The 6,386-nt window shown below is 48.4% G+C and overlaps 1 non-coding gene across 1 annotated transcript; it reads left to right on the forward strand.

The window, feature by feature from the left end:
* The first annotated feature begins 351 nt into the window (after positions 1 to 351).
* LOC132648837 (small nucleolar RNA SNORA48) lies at positions 352 to 494 on the forward strand. Its single transcript, XR_009587238.1, has one exon. It is a non-coding gene; the product is annotated as a small nucleolar RNA SNORA48 (small nucleolar RNA).
* The last annotated feature ends 5,892 nt before the right edge of the window (positions 495 to 6,386 follow it).

Raw genomic sequence — 6,386 nt, forward strand, 5'->3', positions numbered from 1 at the left:
CATACACGCATACATGCAAGCAATCACGTACACACATAAAATCAATAGAGAAATCTTTAAAATACATCCGTGAGGAGGAGCATGTATATGCCCTAACATTCCTGTGGCAGTGGGTGGATAAACTTGAGTGTTGGTCCTCACTTCCCATCTTGTTTTTGCTTTTGTGTACACCAGGCTGGTCTCCAGTGCCTCTGCCTCTAATCTCCTTAGGGGCCATGGTATTACAGATACATACTGCCTTGATGGTTTTCTGTGGGTTCTGGGTCCTTGTGCTTATAAAGGAAAAGCCTCACCCACTGAGGTATCTTCTAGTCCATCCTCCTAAGATGTACATGTAAGACCATCTTTATCCCTCCTGGCAGTGGGCAAAGAGACACCTTGTTGGTGCTGTTGCTCTTATGTCAGTCAAGGACAGAGCAGATGGCCGTCCTCTATTCGTCCTGGCTTGATGCCTGCCTTAGTGGTCAAAGCTATCTTATGCCTAGGACTCACAAAAATCAAATCAAATAAAATCCAGGAAGCACAGCACAGGAAGAGGAAAACTATTGTGCCACCCACAGACCTCCAGTGCATGTCACAGGGGGGCCATAGACACCTGCCTGCTGCTATGCCATGCAGCATGGATGGAAGATGTCACCCAGGGGCCCATCAGCCATGTGGCCAGCCTGCAGTGGGAGCAACCACAGTGTGTGAGCCAGTGCTGGTTGGATTGGAGAGAAGTGGAGCAGCCTGAGCATTGTGAAGAAGATGGAACTAGAGACTCAGGGTAGAGAAGAACAGCCTTCTGTGAGTGGCTAGCCCTGCCATCTGGAGCCATGATGTGGCCCCAGACTGAGCTGCTAATGGGGATGCCATGCCTATGCAGAGGGAGGGGTTGGTGTCAATGTCTGTGGCTCATATTACCATAGAGTACATAGGGATGGTTCCTCGTCAGGAGAGCGACCAGGGACCATGTGGATGTCAAGGGGTGTGCATAACTGGCCCCACCCTTCAACAGATGTGGGCACACCAGTCTCTCACCAGTGGCAGCACTTGGGAGAGCAGGCCCTCTGCCTCACCCAGGCAGCACAGTGGAGCTGACCATGGTGGAGGATGTGTGGGTGAGCTGACCCCAAGGGTGTGACTGTGAAGAGCTGACCTCACCACTCATCTGCCAAGGGGTGGCATGGGTGCAAAGGTGCCCTCCAACCTACTCCTTGTCACCTCTTCCAGTTGGGAAGGCTGCCCACATGGTCATGAACTCAAGAGAGCAGGCCCTGCCCCTCACCAGCTACAGCACTTAAAAGAGCAGACCCTGTACCTCACCTAGACAGAAAGGCAGAGCTGACCCTAGTGGCAGGGGCAGCATAGGTGAACCATCCCTAAGGAAGAGATCACAGGAAAGTTGACCCTGCCACTTATCTGCCTTGAGCCACATGGGTGTGAGGGTGATGCCTCCCCCCATTTGCCTCTCACCAAGTTAGGAGAGTTGGCCGTGGGATCATAAGAGCAGGTAAGCTGGCCCTGACCCTCACTGGCTGCAGCCTTCGGGAAAATAAGCCCTTTACATCACCTGGGCAGTACAGTAGTGCTAGCTCTGTTAGAGGGGGCACAGGTTAGCCATCCCCAGGGAGAGATCTTGGGAGAGCTGGCCCTGACACTGGTCTGCCATGAGATGTCAGGGGTGCTGGAGTGATGACATTCCCACCCCTATCCCTTCATTGCAGCCCTTGCCAGCTGCAGCAGTTGGGAGAACTGACCTGGGGTCATAAGAGTGGGTAAGCTTTCCCTGTCCCTCACCAGCTGCAGCACTTGGGAGAGCCAGCCCTGCACCTTGTCTGGGCAGCACAGTTGAGCTGGCCCTGGTGGAGGGGACACAGGAAAGCCAATCCCAAGGATGTGAGTGCAGAAGAGCTGGCTCTACCACTCATCTGGCACGAAGTGGCATGATGCTCTTTCCCTTCCCCCTCACCACCTGCAGCATCTGGGAGACCTGGACAGGAGAGCTGATCCTGCCACTTGCCTATGGCGACATTGGGTGGCCTAGCTGGAGCAGTGCTGGAGAGCTCACCCTGGTGATGTGGACAAGAGAGAGCTGACAGACTGACCAGCTCAGCTACCACCCAGGCCCAGATCCAGGGCTGTGAATTGGCCCACCCCAAAATATATATCATCTGCAAATGGTTGGGACATGTGAAAGGGCGGGTCCTGTGATTCCAAAGCTGCGGGATCTCCATGACACAGGGCAACAACAGGATAACCGGGAGGATCCAATATTGATGGTGTCACAGAAGCCAAAGATCTGACTCATTACAATGAATATTTGCAAATGAAGATGTGTGGATAGAGGGGTATACAGTGGGAAATACTGTGACACACTACAGTTTCCACAATGAAATGTTTTCCTAAGCTTTGTTTTTGTTGATATTGCTTGTGTGTAAGTGTGTGTGTGTGTGTGTGTGTGTATTATTGGGGGGAGTTTGTAAGAGTAAAGGGTGTATACGAAGGGACAGGGATGTGACTGGGACTGAGGTTCATGATGTGAAACTCACAGAGAAACAATAAAAAGTTTTAAAATAAAAAAAAGACCATCTTTACCTGTGGTTTAGCAGAGCTGAGGGAATGTCTTTATATTGGGCACTGCATTATGTTATTATTCAGTGATGCAATTTGTTGGGAATGGAGTAAAATACTTTGCTGTTTTCCAGTGATTTTTAACCTAAAATAGAAGGACACTTAGAAAATGAAAACAAACGCTCCACAGGTAAAGGTAACTGTAACCAAGCTGGATGACCTGAATTCAATCTCATGACCCATATGGTGAATCTAGACTTCACAGATTTTTCCCCCCGGCCTTCCCATGTGTCCCATGGTACACATATACCCCCAACACAATAAACAAACAAACAAATAAATAATAAACATAATAATTCTTCGAGAGTAAAAATGGCAGCAGGATCTTGTAGACAACATCAAGTCTATAACAGGCATTTCTAACACACTTTTATCGGGAACAATGAAATATCAGCCCTCTTAGTTGAAGAGACCAACCTTGCATTTATGTTCCCAGTAAGGAGAAAAACCCGGGCCGGTGACCAGGGAGAAGCAGCTGTCCACACTGTCATGAGAACAAAAGGCTCATAAGAACTCAGGCCACCCTGCCAAATAGAGATGTTGACTGTGACAATGACTGAAGATTCTTAAGAAATTTGAATCAGCTTAGGCATTGAAACAGACCCCTCAGGAGCCCAGAGTTCTTCCCTCTGCAGTGGACAAGACTTTCTGGGCCACTGAATGAGTTATTTCTTCCTCACTGTCACCAAATATTTGGCAATAAATAACATAAGAAAGGAGAGGCTAATTTTGACTCATAATTTGAGGGTGTAGTCCATCATAGTAGCAAGAAACTGAAGCTGCTTGCTCACATCTGGTCAGAATAGGAAGCAGAACAGGCAGGAAGCAGCACCAGGCTATACAAAATAAGCCTCAAAGTCTGTACCCCAGTAGCCCCTTTCCTCCAACTAAACTTTTTAGGCTCCCCAAACATAATTATCAAATGGAGACTAAGAGTTCAAATATATGAACTTGTGGGGAATATTTCACCTCCACACTACAACAACCTAGAGATGGTGAGAATTGAAACACTGTTCTGAGTCCCTACAAATGAAAACAGCAGGTGAAGAAATTATCAATTTGCCATCCAGCTTTTGGGGTGCTACATCAGCCATGGGGGGGTGGACGGCGAGCATTCAGTTTTCTCAGGTGGAGGCATCACTCGTCACTTTGGGCCATGTGCTTGAATACCCAGGACAGGCACAGACTCAAAGCTGTCTACAGCAGCACCTCCTAGGGACATTTGAGCAAAAGGCAGACAGAGTAGAGAGAAGAGTAAGAAACGTGACTACAGGAGGAGAAAGAGCTTCAGGCAGAAAGCTCAGATGATACTAGGAGGATGAATGGGTGGAAACCACTGGGGACAAAGGGCCACACACCACATGCGCTTCACACATCATATAAACCATATTTACCATAGACCATACAAACACTCCAGAGCTCGCAATTCTCACGTTATGGCGCTTTCCACCACACACTACACACATGCTCTATATACTTCCCACACACATGCTGCACAACCTCAGACCTCACACCTAACATACCACTTACACACTGCACATCGCACAATTCGAACATGTTACGGAGCTATGTGCCACACACCATACACACCACAGTACTCTGTATACTTCACAGCACACACCACACACCTTCCACAATACGCACCTACCATACTCTATACCACATATGTCACAACCGCCTCGACCAGCAAGGAAGACGCCACACTGGACTCTTCTCAATGCAGTTTATTCAGGAACCTTGAACAATCTTCTGACTTCTGACTCTCGGGAAGCCCAGACCGCCAATTAAATAGCCTATGGCCAGCCAATCCTGACAAGCTACATGGCGCCTGCAGATTAGTCCACAACTGCGGAAGCGAGCCCAATGCACATACACAACCAATTAAGGAGTTGATTACCGAGAGCTTTTACCTACCAGAGGCAGAAGCCAGCGCCATCTTTAGGGCGCGGCAGAGCTTGGCTCTCCACACACATACACACTACACACCTCGAAATTCACATGGGACAGAGCTATGTGCTACACACCACATACTCTGTACACCTCACACCACACATACCACACACTCACATACCATACACACTTCACACCTCACATGCACCTAATCAACTCATGCCTCAGGCACTTCATACATCCCAAACTTCACACTCCTCACATCACATGCCTCACAACACACACATCTCATTCCACAAAAACTTCATACCTCACAGATAATGCACTACACACCTCTCATTCTACACAGAATACACACACTACACATCTAACACGTCACACATAATATAGCACTACATGCATACACTGCATATACCATACACAATGTATAAGCTACATACCACACATGCGTATATAAGCATTTATACCTTGCACACCTTACAAGCCAAGCACATATGCCACATATTCTACACACTGCACACTTCATACTTGTCACACCACATGTACTACATAGCATGCACCATTGTTTCACAAGCCCATACCTTCTGTGTATCCCCTGCCCATACACAGATGCCTGGGGCTGGGGAAGAGGGGTTCCCTCCTAGGGAAGGTTTCTCAGTGTGATGGCTCAGCTGTGGCTGCTGGCTTTGCATGCTGGAGCCCTTCGGCTGCCCTAGTCCTGTGACATAAGGGCCTTGTACCTGTGGCTTTAAGACAGACCAGGGAGCCTCTGGCATGTAAGGTCGCCATGGTTTCCTGCCTCCCCCCCAAGCCCCCCACTGCACACACATGCACCCTGGTCACACTGCAGCTTTGCTCCCTGGGTTCTGTGCTGTGTCAGTGTGACACAGCTGTACAGCAAATAGCCATAAACTGTGTGACCTGAGCCAACAAAGATTGGAACCAGAACTCCAAAATCAAGGTGTCAACAAGGCCATGCTCTCTCTGAAGGATCCTTCCTCAACCTTCCAAAAGGCTTTGGCTCCTGTTGTATAGCTTGGATGCTGAAGTCGATCTGTCTCTCTCTCCTTCTGCCTCTCCCTCTATACCCTTCCCTCTTCCTCTACCCCTCTCCTCTGTGTGTGTGTGTGTATGTGTGCACACACATGTGCGTGAATGTTTGTGTGTGCATACAAATGTGTGTCTCCTGTCTTTCTATGTAAGACATACTTACTCAATTTGGGCATCTAATCTACCATGATCTCACTTTAATTTTAACTAATTGTATCTGTAAAGACCTCATTTTCAGTTAATTTCAATGTAACCCTGAATTTGAGAAGACATTATTGAGCTGATGTGTATAACAGGGAGTAGAGATAGGAGACACACAGGTCCCAAGTACCCTTATCTCATTTTTCAATGTGTGTGAATCCTCATTGTGTAAGGGGGTCCATAGGGGCCTCCTGTCCATCAGGCTTGGTGGGATCAGGGGTGCCTCTAGGGCTATAGTGCTCGGTATGTGGACATGGCTTTACTTGGACTCTGAGCCTGTCTGATGTACGATGCTCTCTTCCCACAGCCCATCCCTAGTGTCTTAGCTGACTCAAAGTTAGGGAAACTCCCTCTGACATCTATGTGCAGGTCAGCCCAGGGTGTCTCTCTGTGGGGCTGGGTCAGCAGACACTCATGTACATTCCCCTCAGTGGATCATGCACAAAGACACAGGCACTCAGCATCTTTAAAAGCAAGGATAGAGAGACTCCCCTCACTTCGATTCAGTAACCCTGCAAAGCCTCAACCCCAGAGCATCACCTGAAACACGAATGGCCCACGCTATTGTTTCTGACCACAGCAAAACTGCAAACTTATGTCCCCATGATTAACAAGGCATATGTATCAGTTAG

The sequence above is a fragment of the Meriones unguiculatus genome, chromosome 17 (assembly GCF_030254825.1).
Source record: "Meriones unguiculatus strain TT.TT164.6M chromosome 17, Bangor_MerUng_6.1, whole genome shotgun sequence".
Taxonomy (NCBI): Eukaryota; Metazoa; Chordata; class Mammalia; order Rodentia; family Muridae; genus Meriones; species Meriones unguiculatus.